The sequence below is a fragment of the Sapajus apella genome, unplaced genomic scaffold (assembly GCF_009761245.1).
Source record: "Sapajus apella isolate SASKATOON/1434 unplaced genomic scaffold, GSC_monkey_1.0 scaffold66, whole genome shotgun sequence".
Classification (NCBI taxonomy): Eukaryota; Metazoa; Chordata; class Mammalia; order Primates; family Cebidae; genus Sapajus; species Sapajus apella.
Window position 1 is genome coordinate 2,370,148 of NW_022437006.1, and position 14,640 is coordinate 2,384,787.

Here is a 14,640-nt window from a genome sequence, read left to right on the forward strand (position 1 = left end):
AAAGTTTCCTTGATACTCACCATAGCCATGATTGACATTATTTTTTAAAGCCAAAGTATTATAAATTTTATCCCCCAGGTATAATATACTAATTCCTCCTCTCAACATGATTTGGGTCATTATATAAATTAATCTTTAAGACATTTATTTTTATCTTGAAGTCAACTTTAAAGGATCATTCCCTAGTTTTAAACTTACTATTCGGGACTTAACTATTGCAAGAGTCAGAAGACTGATTGGGATTGACAATTTACAAATATTATAGTCAGTCTTTGGTGATATTAATTGCGATTAATAAAAGCAAGGTTCCACTCTCCTCATGTAAGTATAATATTTGTTTCCCTCTTGCTCTGAGAACTACCAGCCCAAGATTAGAAAAGCTACTAATGTTAATAAAGCACTAAACATAAATGGTCTTCATGTAACAGGATTCTAGTGGTAGCCCTAATTTTAGAGTGACCATGACATTTTATTAAAAAAAAAAAAAAAGCTACTGATTTTCAAATGTCAAAATATCTAGTTCTTAACTGAATAGGACTAAATTATTTGCTGAGAGCCTATTGAATTGCATATACTCATTGTGGATAGTTTATTGGAAGGGATAAGAATGTAGAACGAGCCAGAATAATCCTCACTTTATTCAAAACCCAGAGTTAATGTCTACCCTCTAAAGGACATACTATGTCACTTACCTGAATTTAAAAAAATGTTTACATAGTAAGCATCAGGAAGCTAATAAATATTAGATGTTGCTTAAACACCTATACCATTCTCTTATTTTTTCAGGATATTAAATTATTCTTTTGATTATAGACATTTGTAGTATACAATGCATTAAACTGCATACATACATTCACATACACACTCAAGCCAAAAATGCAAGAACATTAGATCTTGTGCATAACAGTACAAAAGGCAAGTGTTTTAAAAAGTTTTTTAATTATCACTTATGCTCTGTATCCTTATACCTTTCTTTTGTACATTCCTTTGTGCCAGCTGTACAGAAATCTTCCCAGCTTTTCTATGTGTGCCACCCTTTCCTACTTTTTGGTTGCTTTGTGGTCTCAGTATAACATTCCCTCTTCCGTGTTTGACCTATTCAAATTCCGTCATCTCTTTAAAACCCAAGAGATGAGGGAATTTTATCTGTGGAGCTTTTGTCATAGCCTCTACCATAGTGAAGATATTTTTTTAAGAGAAAATAAGAATTATATACATAACAACTGGAAAATAGTACATGCCAACCTTTATTGCCACCTCTCCTGCAACATTTTCTGTTCCTCAATAAAAAAAAATAAAAAAAAAAAAAAGAAGCTGGATGCTCCTGTACTGGGTACATATATATTTAGAATAGTTAGCTCTTTTTGTTGAATAGTTCCTTTTAGCAGTATGTAATGCCCTTCTTTGTCCTTTTTGACCTTTGTAGTTTTAAAGTCTGTTTTGTCAGAGACTAGCATTGCATCCCCTGCCTTTCTTTGCTTTCCATTTGCTTGGTACAAAAGCAATGTGCAAAAGAGACCAAGATTTATGCATGGAAAAGTAGGTTAAAGTAAGGTTGTAGAGGGTCTATATAAAGAAGCATAAACTTATAGCTACAAAAGGAAGTATTAGAGGAAGAAATGGTATAATGTTTCAGCGACGGGCCATCAATAGCTTTGTGTTTAACTTCTCTGTTCTGAGAAGCTCAGCAAAAAAACTTCGTAAGTTTTTTCCCTTGAAAAATTCTATGAAAGCTCTAATTTATATTCGCCATACTAAGCCAAGTGTTCTACAAGTTGTCTTCAAATAAATGTGTTAAAGTCTATTAATTCTTATATAGCTAGTACCTCATAAGCAATCTGGTCATAAAAATTGCACCTCGATCTGTAAATATACCATTTAATTCAACAATGCCATCTTTTATTTATTTTATCCAACGTAGTGTTTCTTACTGTGATCACAGGATTCCTGGAAGTCCCCAAGAGTTTTATGGAGAATAGGTGAGGCGAAAACTATTTCCATGATAATACTAAGGTGTCATTTGCCTTTTGTTCTGTGTTGACATTTGGACTAATGGTAAAAAGCAATGATGCATATAATAGATAGAATTGATGACATCTTTATCATTAATTAAATTATTGGCATCAAACTCTATTGGCAGTCATTGTATTCACATCCACACAAGGGCAGGTTATTTTTCCTTAATAACTTTTAAGAGGAAAAAATAGTCCTGACAAAATGCTTGAAAGCACTGATGCAAAAAAATATTAATTATTATGTCAGTGTAGAAAGAACAAAAAGAAAAAAAGAAAACAATCTGAACATCCATCTATAAGAGCTTCATTACATAAATTATAACATACCCAAGTAATGGAACACTGGATTCACTTCAAAGGTGAAGAATTTCTGAGTATGGATGTTAAAATATGTTCACAATATATTTTAATTGCAAAATCACAGACTGAAGAACAGTATATGTAGTGCAAATGACATTTATCAATATACGTATATAAAATTGTACATATAAATATTTGAAAATCAAAAGCTATCTGATTATTTTAAATTAGTGAGTTAGATGGAGAAAATAATTTTATTCACTTCCATTTAGGTTTTTCTGGTGTGTTTTTTAAACTTTTTAAAACTCTTATTTTAGGTTCTGGGGTATATGTGGAGGTTTGTTATATAGGTAAATTGCATGTCATAGGGGTTTGGTGCACATTTTTATTCACCCCACTAATAAGCATAGTACTCGATAGGTGGGCTTTTCAGTCCTCAGTCCCCTTCCACCCTCCATGCTCAAGTAGTCCCTGATGACCATTGTTCCCTTTTTTGTGTCCATATGTATTCAATATTTTGCTACCACATAAAAGTGAGAACATGCAGTATTTGGTATTCTGCCCCTATGTTAGTTCATTTAGGATAATGGCCTCCAGCTCCATCTCTTACTGCAAAGGATATAATTCTATAAAAAATAATTTTAAATGGATACAACAATTTTAAAAAGAATGCCCATCACAGTGTTATTGATCAATGTGAAAAATGGAAAAATAATTATATTTTATAACATAAGTCATGGTATATCTATCTATTGAAGGAAATACTGTAAAATTAGTAAATGAGTTTATAGAAGGATACACTGTCACAAGGAAAGATGTTATAATTCATGGTTTAGTGAAAAAAAATAGAATATATTTCTGAAAAACTCATATAAATATAAATATCAATAGCTTTATATCTGATTAATTGTATTGTCAGTGGTTTTTATTTTCTTACTGTTTATCTGCTTTCTGCTTTTTTTTACTTAGCAGTGATATTTGTTAATTGGTAAATGATTCTATGCTACAAATATCAAATGAATAACACTTCAGAAGAAGAAGAAACGTTCTGAGAATAATACAGAATATTGTATTTTTTGGTTGTAGTAAGATTTGAGAGATTATCTCATTTTTATTTAATTGTCATTATATGTGTGCTGCGGTTTTGTGGTTACCATACAGTTTCACATACATTGCTTAATCCTCAAAACTACTCTCTATGTGTAGAAATATCTGTAGAGCAGGTATTTTTATCATTGTTTTATATATAAGAAAATTGGGCCTGTGTTTATGATTTGCCTCTGTCACTAGGCATACAGGTTATGACATATGCTGCCTCCAAATTCTGGGCTTTTTCTAATACATCCTGATGTTTAACAGGAAATTTGTTCATATGACATTTGAGAAAGAAGACATTATATCTAATTGTTATTATTCATAGGTACTGAACATTGCACATAGACTTTTTTTAGTGAAATAATTTTAACTTTTATTTTAGGTGCAGGGGTAGATGTGCAGGTTATATAGGTAAACTCGTGTCATGGGGGTATAGTGTACACATTATTTAATCACCCAGATACTAAGTTTAGTACACAATAGGTTTTTAATTTTCTGTTCCTCTCCCTCCTCCCATTCTCCACCCACAAGTAAGTCCCAGTGACTCTTGTTCCCTTTTTTTGTGTCAATGTGTTCTTACTATTCAGCTCCCATTTATAAGTGAGAACATGTGGTATTTCGTTTTCCACTCCTTTGTTCATTTACTAAGGATAATGGTTTCTAGCTCCATTCATGTTCCTGAAAAATACATGATCTTGTTGGTTTTTATGGCTGCATAGTATTCCATGGAGTATATGTACATATTTTCAGTATCCAGTCTACCACTGTTGAGCATTTAGCTTGATTCCATGCCTTTGCTATTGTGAATAGTGCTGCAATGAATATACACATGAATATGTGTTTATGGTAGAATGATTTATATTCCTTTGGGTGTATACCTAGCATTGAGATTGCTGTATTAAATGGTAGTTTTGTTTTTAAGTATTTGAGGAATTGCCACACTTCTTTCCACAATGGCTGAACTAATTTACACTCTACTAATAGTGTGTAAGTGTTCACTTTTCTCTGCAACCTTACTAGTAACTGTTATTTTTTGACTTTTTAATGGTAGCCATTCTGACTCAGGTGACATGGCATCTCACAGTGACTTTAACTTGCATTTCTCTAATGATTGGTGATACTGAGCTTTTTTTCGTATGCTTGTTGCCCACGTGTATGTTTTCTTTTGTAAAGTCTGTCCATGTCCTTTGTTCACTTTTTAATGAAGCCTTTTTTTAGCTTACAAATTTGTTTAAGTTAGATTTTTGTCAGATTCATGGTTTGTAAGTATTTTTTCTCATTCTATAGATTGTTTGCTCTATTGCCGTTGATAGCTTCTTTTGCTTTACAAAAGCTCTTTAGTTTAATTAGATCCCATTTGTCATTTTTGCTTTTGTTGAAATTGATTTTGGTGTTTTTGACATGAAATCATTGCCATTTTCTATGGCAATTTTTTAGTTTGTATTTAGGCATTTTCCTAGGTTATATTTCAAAGTTTTTATACTTTTGGGTTTTACATTTAAGTCTTTAATCTATCTTGAGTTTATTTTTGTATATGGTGTAAGGATAGGAAACTTACAAATGCAGAACATTCAATTTTCTACATATGACTGGCAAGTTATCCCAGCATGATTTATTGAATAAAATGTCCTTTTCCCATTGTCAGCTTTGCCAAAAATCAGAGCTGTGCGTAGAAGACCTTATATTTTGGAGCTCTCTATTCTGTTCCGTGGGTCATGGGTCTATGTGTCTTTGTGCCAGTACAATGCTATTTTGATTACTGTAGCCCCTTAGTCTACTTTGAAGTCCTGTGGCATGATGCCTCCAGATTTGTTCTCTTTGTTCAGAATTGCTTCTTTGGCTATTTTGCCTCTTTTTTGATTCTATGAATTTCAAAATATTTTTTTTTTTTAGTGCTGTGAAGAATGTCATTGGTAGTTTGATGGAAATAGCAATTAAATCTGTAAACTGCTTTGGGCAGTATGACCATTTTAACTTTACTGATTCTTCCTATCCATGAGCATGGAATGTTTTTCCATTTGTTTATGTTATCTCTGATTTCCTTGAGCAGTGTTTTATAGTTCTTATTATAGAGATCTATAATCATTCTGGTAGCTATATTTTCTAAGCATTTTATTTTATTTGTGGCAACTGCAAATGAAATTGCATTACTTATTTGGCTCATGGCTTGGCTGTTGTTTGTGTGCAGAAATGCTAATGATTTTTGTACACTGATTTTGCATACTGAAACTTTGCTGAAGTTGCTTATCCACTTAAGGAGCTATTGGGCAGAGACTGTTGGGTGTTTTAGATATAGAATCATGTCATCAGAAAAGAGCAATAGTTTGACTTCCTCTCTTCGTATTTGGATGCCCTTTATTTCTTTTTCTTGCCTGATTGCTCTGGCTAGGATTTCCAATGCTATTAAAATATGTTGAACAGAAGTGGTGAGTTTGTGCTGGTTTTCAAGGGCAATGGTCCTAGCTCTTGCCCATTCAGTATGATGTTGGCTGTGGGTTTGTCATAGCTGACTCTTATAATTGTGAGGTACATTCCTTTAATATCTAGTTTGTTGAGTTTTTAACATGAATGTTGAATTTTGTCTAAACACTTTTCTGCATCTACTGACATAATCATGTGGTTTTTGTCTTTAGTTCTCTTTATGTGATGAATCACATTTATTGATTTGTATATGTTGAACCAACCTTACATTACAGGGATAAAACCTACTTGATTGTGGTGGATTAACCTTTTGATGTACTGCTGGTTTCAGTTTTCTAGTATACTTTTGAGGATTTTTGCATCAATGTTCATCAAGGGTATTGGCCTAAAGTTTTTTTGTTATTGCTGTGTCTCTGCCAGGTTTTAGGTTAGAATGAGTTAGGAGGATTCCCTCCTCAAATTTTTTAAATAGTTTCAGTAGGAATGTAACCAGCAATTATTTGTACATCTGCTAGAATTCAGCTATAAGTCCATCTGGTTCTTTTGGTTGGTAGGCTATTTATTATTGATTCAATTTTAGAATTTGTTATTGGTCTATTTAGGATTCAATTTCTTCCTGGTTCAGTTTTGAGAGTGTATGTTTCCAGGTATGTATTTTTGTTTCTAGATTGTTGGTTTGCATAGAAGTGTTCTTAGTAGTCTCTGATGGTTATTTGTATTTCTGTAGAGTAAGTGATGCCATTCCTTTTGTTGTTTCTGTTTATTTGGATTTTCTCTCTTTTCTGCTTTATTAATCTAGGTAGGACTTTATCTTATTAATATTGTCAAAACACCAACTTCTAGATTTGCTGATCTTTTCAATGGTTTTTTGTGTCTCAATTGTCCTCAGTTCAAGTCTGATTTTGCTTATTTTTTGTTTTCTGCAGATTTTTTTTGTGGTTGGTTTGCTCTTGCTTCTCTAGCTCTTTTAGTTGTGATGTTAGGTCATTAATTGTAGATCTTCCTAACTTTTTGATGTGGGCATTTGGTGCTATAAATTTCCCTTTTAAGACTGCCCTATTTGTCTTCCAGTGATTCTGATACATTGTATCTTTGTCCTCATTAGTTTCAAATAACTTCTTGATTTCTGCCTTAATTTCATTATTTACCCCAAAGTTATTCAGGAGCAGGTTGTTCATTTCTATGTAATTGTATGGTTGGGGCCATTTTCTTAGACTTGATTTCCATTTTTATTTGACTGTGGTCTGAAAGTGTGGTTGATATAATTTTGTGGGGTTTTATGCATTTGCTGAGCATTATTTTATGTTTGATAGTGTGGTCAGTTTTAGAGTATGTGCCAAGTGGCAGTAAGAAGAATGTTTATTCTGTTGTTTGGGGGTGAAGACTTTTGTAAATGTCTGTTAGAACCATTTGTTCCAGTTTTTAGTTCAAGTCCTGAACATCTTTGTTAATTTTCTGCTAAAGTGATCTGTCTAATACTGTCAGTGGAGTGTTGAAGTCTCCCACTATTATTGTGTGGTTGTCTAAGTCTCTTTGTAGGTCTCTAAGAACTTGCTTTATGAATCTAGGTGCTCCTGTGTTGGGTGTATATGTACTTAAGATAGTTAGGTCTTCTTGCTGAATTGAAACCTTTACCATTATGTAATGCCCTTTTCTGTCTTTTTTGGTCTTTGTTGCTTTAAAGTCTGTTTTGTCTGAAATTAGGATTGCCACTTCTACTTTTTTTCTGATTTCCATTTACTTGGTAGATTTTCCTCCATCTCTCCTTTTTTTTTTTTTTTTTTTTTTTTTTTTGAGCCTATAGGTGGCATTGCATGTCAGATGGGTCTCTTGAAGATACCATACCATTGGTTCTTGCTTTTTTAGTTTACCACTCTGTGCCTTTTAAGTGGGGCTTTAGTCCATTTACATTCAAGGTTAATTTGGTGTGGATTTTATACTATTTTTTTTTTTTTGTTAGCTGGTCATTATGCAGATTTGTTTATATGGTTGTTTTGTAGTGTCAGTTGTCTGTGTACTTCAACATGTTTTTTATTGACTGGTAATTGTCTTTTGTTTCCATATTTAGTGCTTCTTTCCAAGAGTTCTTGTAAGACAGGTCTAGGGGTAATGAATTCCCTTAGTATTTGCCTGTCTGAAAATGGTCTTATTTCTCCTTCACTTAGGAAGCTTAGTTTGGCTGGATATGAAATTTCCAATTGTTGATTTTTTTTTCCCTATAAGAATGTTGAATGTAGGCCCCCAGTCTCTTCTGGCTTGTAGGGTTCCTGCTGAAAAGTCCACTGTTAGTTTGATGGAAATCTACTTGTAGCTCATCTCTGCCTTTGACATTCTTCTTTAATTTCAACTTTGGAAAATCTGATGACTGTGTGTCTTTGGGATGATCCTGTGTAGAATCTTGAAAGGATTTTCTGTATTTCCTGAATCTGAACGTTGGCCACACTAGTGAGGCTGGGGAAGCTATCATAGACAATATCCCAAAATATGTGTTCCAAGTTGCTTACTTTCTCCCCACTTTTTTCAGAGATGCCACTGATTCATATATTTAGCCTTCTTACATAATGTCATAATTCTCAGAGGTTTTGTTCATTCCTTTTCATTCTTTTCTCTTTGTTCTTATCTGATTGTATTATTTCAGAGAACTGGTCTTCCAGCTCTGAGATTCCTTCCTCAGCTTGGTATATTCTGCTAGTAATACTTATGATTGCACTGTGAAATTCTTGTAGTGTGTTTTTCAGCTCTATAGGACATTTAGGTTTTTTTATTATACTGGCTATTTCATCTGTCAGCTTCTGTATAATTTTATTATATTGTTAGTGTCCTTGGATTGGTTTTTGTCATTCTTCATTCCTATCCGTATTGTGAATTCTATTTCAGTCATTTCAGCCGTCTCAACTCTGTTAAGACACTTGTTTGAGAACTAGTGTGGTCAGTTGGATGACATGAGACATTTTGGACATTTGAGTTGCCAGTATTCTTGTGTTGGTTATTTCTTATCTCTTTGTTTGGGTATTTCTCTAACTGTGGTATACAGTAAGTACAGTTACTAGACTTCTTTTCTGGATGTTTTCAGGGACCCAGTACTGTTCAGGTGCAAAAATATGGAACATTTCACAAATTTGTGTGACATCATTATACAGAGGCCATGCTCTTCTCTGTATGATTCCAATTTTAGTATATGTGCTGCTGATCAAGCACCATAGACTTCCACTTGTTTGAATTTTTACACTTAACATGATAAATTAATGAAAAATAAGTATAATCCACAAAGTAATATAGAGATTTTTTTTGGCTGAAAAAGAGTACCTTGAGGACAAATCAAGCCTCATTTCATAATTATTCATTCAACCTGATTAAATCCATAGAGTAGCCTCTTTTCTTTTTGCTTATGTAGTTCTTTAAGCTGCGCCTCACAGTCTGGGATAAAGTGTTTAAAGCAGTACAGCTCTTCATTTTATCTTAAGTGCCTTCTCATTAATACCCACAGAGGGGACAAGACAATAATGTTAAAGCATGCAGAAACAAGATGGAGTTCAAGAGACAATTACATCTGAAACATCTTCTCTTGAATAGTGACTTTTTTATTTCACGAAATTATAGTTTTGGAAGATCTCTAGAGGATATCTTATTAAACCTTGAAAAATCTCTCATAAGTGGTCTCCATATCCTCTCTAAAAATGTCCATTAAGCAAAAAGGAATGTTTTTTCTCCCAAGAGGACTCATTTTAATTTTTGACATCTACAAATATTATTTATTTTATACTGAGGCAATTATCTACTTCCTTTTGCTATCTACACATGAGTATTTCTAATCAAATGAAGTTGTTAAAAATTTAAGAAATAATCTATAGTCTTTTAATATGTTACATAGTGTTTTGCTTTACTTAAGTTCATTTTTAAGGTTAAATTGTTTGTGGAAAATGTCTTCTTTCCTTATATTATCATGTTCCCTTCTCCAGTTAAATCCTTAAAACTTTCCTAATAGATCTTATATTTAGACATTTAATAAGGTTTTATCTCCTCTGTGAACCATCTCTTCATATCAGTTACTCTAGTAAGAGCCATGTCTTTATGTTTAGAACCACCCATAATTGCTGAGGTTTTCTCATATGTAGGTTAGTTATGTTTCCCTTGTCAAGCTTTGTAAATCACATTTTCACACACATGGCCATTATCTGATTTATGTAGTGTAGGGAATCCATGAGCCCCACACACTGGGTTCCAGAATGCAGGAATCCATGAGTCCACATTGGGCACCAGAATGTAGGGAACCAGCCCTACATCTCCAGTGGGTATCCCAAGTTCAGGGGTGATAAAGGAATGAGAAAAAGACAGATTAAGAGTGCAAATAGTGGGACCAGGGGGCCATCACTTATTACTCTGGAGGAGGCAGTGAAGGCCCCAAGCTCTGATGATCTACACTATTTATTGGTTACAATCACTTCGATCTATAAGATAGGGGTGGAGTGATGGTGGGGAGACAGTGACGTGATGGTGGAGTAAATCAGTGAGCTGGAAGGAACTGAATCAGTGAGCTGGAACTGGTGTGTCATCCTAAGGATTGATAACAGTGGCAGTTTGGGAGTTTTACAAAACAAGAACATGTGGTTTTCTTTAACTTATTATCTATGTACAGCAGATGGAACGCAGACCTTACAAGGAGCCTACAAGTCTGGCTACATCCTAGTGCTAAGAAGGGGTTTATGCCCTTGAGTACAACGTTTATGATAATAGGGCCGAGGTCAGCCTGCACCGGAACATGAGGCATGGAGAGGCTTTCCTCCTCAGAGGCCTACTGCGGCCTTCCACAGTTTGTTGTTCATTGTTTATATGTTACTCATAACCAATTTATGTAGGCACTCTGTAAGTTCTTTCTCCTTTGCTGCTTTTACCAACAACATAGGAGTAGAGGACACTTTCTGGTATCAAGGCGTCTGTCTGAAGCTTTCTACTCACTTCTAGCAGTGATAGAGAAAGTACTCAGCCCGGACATCTGGGTGCTACCATAAAATCAAACAAAAGAGTGAGACATTCTTGGAAAACAGTCAGTCATTCATTAATCCACTAAATATTAAGTTCTTACTAAATAAATATGAAGTATAAGACACTATGCCAAGTTCTTTGGGCAACATCAAGGAAACAAATGGCCCCTTCCTTTAAGAAACTTACAATCTGTTGCCAGAAAAAAATTCATACTTCCTATTTTGTTGATCTTTTCAAAAACCCAGATCCTGGATTTACCGATTTTTTTGAAGGGTTTTTTGTGTCTCTACCTCCTTCAGTTCTGTTTTGATCTTAGTTATTTCTTGTCTTCTGCTAGTTTTTGAATTTGTTTGATCTTGCTCCTCTAGTTCTTTTAATTGTGAAGTTAGGGTGTAAATTTTAGATCTTTCCTTGCATATCTTGTGGGCATTTAGTGCTATAAATTTCTCTCTAGACATTGCATTAAATGTGTCCTAGAGACTCCAGTGCTTTGTGTCTTCATTCTCATTGGTTTTGAAGAACATCTTTATCTGTCTTCATTTCATTATTTATCCAGTAGCCACATTCAGGAGCAGGTTGTTCAGTTTCCATGTAGTTGTGTGGTTTACAGTGAATTTCTTAATCCAAAGTTCAAATTTAATTGCACTGCAGTCTGAGAGACTGTTATGATTTCTGTTCTTTTGAATTTGCTAAGGAGTGTTTTACTTCCAATTATGTGGCCAATTTTAGAATAAGTGTGATGTGGTGCTGAGAAGAGTATGTATTCTGTGCATTTGGGGTGGGGAGTTCTGTACATGTCTAATAGGTCCACATGGTCCAGACCTGAGTTCAGTTCCTGGATATGCTTGTTAATTGTCTGTCTCATTGATCTGTCTAACATTGCAGTGGGGTATTAAAGTCTCCTATCATTATTATGTGGAAGTCTAAGTCTGTTTGTTGGTCATTAAGAACTTGCTTTATGTATCTGGGTGCTCTGGTATTGGGTGCATATATACTTAGGGTGGTTAGCTCTTCTCATTGCATTGATCCCTTTGCCATTATGTAATGCCCTTCTTTGTCTCTTTGGATGTTTGTTGGTTTAAAGTCTATTTTATCAGAGACTAGGATTGCAACTCCTGCTTTTTTTGCTCTCCATTTGCTTGGTAAACCTTCCTCCATCCCTCATGTGTCTTTGCACATGAGATAGGCGTCCTGAATACAACACACTGATGGGTCTTGACTCTTTATCCAATTTGCCAGTCTGTGTCTTTTGATTGGGGCATTTAGCACATTTACATTTAAGATTATTATTGTTATGTGTGAATTTGACCTTGCCATTCTGATGCTGTTTATTTTACCCATTAGTTGATGACTTAAAACTATACTACAATGTTACAGTAATCAAAACAGCATGGTACTGGTACCAAAACAGAGATACAGACCAATGCAACAGAATAGAGGCCTCAGAAACAATGACACACATCTATAGCCATCTAATCTTTCACAAAGCTGATAAAAACAAGCAATGGGAAAAGGAATCCTTATTTCATAAATGGTGTTGGGAAATCTGACTAGCCATAAACAGAAAGCTGAAACTGGATCCCTTCATTAGACCTTATACAAAAATTAACTCCAGATGGATTAAAGATTTAAACATAAGACCTAACACCATAAAAACCCTAGAAGAAAACCTAAGCAATACCATTCAGGACATAGGTATGGGCAAAGACTTCATGACTAAAACACCAAAAGCAATGGTAACAAAAACCAAAATAGACAAATGAGATCTAAGTAAACTGAAGAGCTTCTGTATAGCAAAAGAAACTATTATTAGAATGAATCGGCAACCAACAGAATGGGAAAAAAATTTTACAAACTACCCATCTAAAAAAGGGCTAATATCCAGAATTTACAAAGATCTTAAACAGATTTCCAAGAAGAAAAAAAAATGCTATCAAAAAGTGGGCAAAGGATATGAACAGACACTTCTCAAAAGATAACGTTTATGCAGCCAACAAACATATGGAAAAAAGCTCATCACTGGTCATTAGAAAAATGCAAATGAAACCACATTGAGATACCATCTCATGCCAGTTAGAATGGCGATCATTAAAAAGTCAGGAGACAACAGATGCTGAAGAGGATGCAGGAAATAGGAACAATTTTACACTGATGGTGGGAGTGTAAATTAATTTAACCATTATGGAAGACGCTGTGGTGATTCCTCAAGGATCTAGAAATAGAAATATGATTTGACCCAGCTATCTAATTACTGGGTATATACCCAAAGGATTCTAAATAATTTTATTATAAAGACAATGCACACGTATGTTTATTGCAACACTGTTCACAATAGCAAAGACTTGGAACAAATTTAAATTCCCATCAATGATAGACTGGATAAATAAAATGTGGCATATATATATACCATGGAATACTATGCAGCCGTAAAAAGGATCAGTTCATGTCTTTTACAGGGACCTGGATGAAGCTGGAAATGATCATTCTCACCAAACTGACACAAGAAGAACAGAAAACCAAATACCACATGTTCTCACTCATAAGTGGGTATTGAACAACGAGAACACATGGTCACAGGGAGTGGAACATAAGACACTAGGGCCTGTTGAGGGGCAGGGGGCTGGGGGAGGAATAGCAGTGGGTGTGTGGATTGGGGAAGGATAGCATTAGGAGAAATACCTAATGCAGATGATTGGGTGATGGACACATCAAACCACCATGGCACATGTAACAAACCTGCACGTTATGCCCATGTACCCCAGAACTTAACGTATAATAAAAATATTCACACTTCCATAGCTAAAATATATTGATGTATTTTCTCTAAGTTAAAAAAGGCAAGAAAATAATATTTATAGGAGTAAACACTTATGAGCAAACATATAATTATAAACTAATTTAATAGTCATTCATAACATATATGTTAAGGGGTGACACAGAGCAGAGAAATTCCAGATGAAGCTACTCTTTGGCATTAGTTTATTTTTGCTTCAAAATGTTCTGTGGAAGCCTATGAGCTGAGCCATGGGGTCTGGAACCTTAATATATCAAAGGTGGTAAAACTAATCACCTTGGACCAAGCTTCCCAGCATCAACCCTGCTCTTACCCTTAATATCTCATTTCATGGAAGCCAAAGAGAGTCAATAAGTGGAAAATACAAAAAAGAGAAAAAACAAACCTGGTACAAAATGCATCCTCTTTCTTAGGCCTAGTACAGAGGCTGCCTTATGAGAACCATACAGCCTTCCCAGGGCCAGAAGCCCCTCCAAAGTGAAAAGAAGGAGTCTTAACTTTTCTTTACCGTTACAAGATACTACTAACATGTACATGAGACTCTGTCAGAAATGTGATATGTACTCTGTTAAACAGATATAACTGACACTAAAATGATCAACAATAAATCAAACAAATTACATTCCAGTAACTGATAGGAAAATATTTTATAGATTTTATCATACTACTTATAAACGCGTTATCAGTGACACTTATAACCAGTATATGTGCCATACAATTATCTCATTCTGTGTTACTTTAGAAACTTTTATTCTTATATAATTATTCTCCTCCAAAGTAAAAGTCAAATGAAAATTCATGACCTGAGGGATATAAGATTAGTATCAGTAAACTGAAAGAACTTTCCTATAGGGAAAATAACTAGCAAGTGAACCCTGAGAAAAATTAATTATGATGTTTATTTATAACGAATCCTAGTCACTGTTAGAGGTGAAAAGATCCAATAATCTTTCTTGTTCTGATTTCTGATTGTCGCTTTAAAGAAGCTGCTATCATTGACAAGTCAACATTTCTTTCTGTAGATATTCCCCA

General features: G+C 34.4%; 1 non-coding gene across 1 annotated transcript; it reads right to left on the reverse strand.

The window, feature by feature from the left end:
• Positions 1 to 8,926: 8,926 nt before the first annotated feature.
• On the reverse strand, positions 8,927 to 9,029 carry LOC116530431. Its single transcript, XR_004259992.1, has one exon. It is a non-coding gene; the product is annotated as a U6 spliceosomal RNA (small nuclear RNA).
• Positions 9,030 to 14,640: the final 5,611 nt, after the last annotated feature.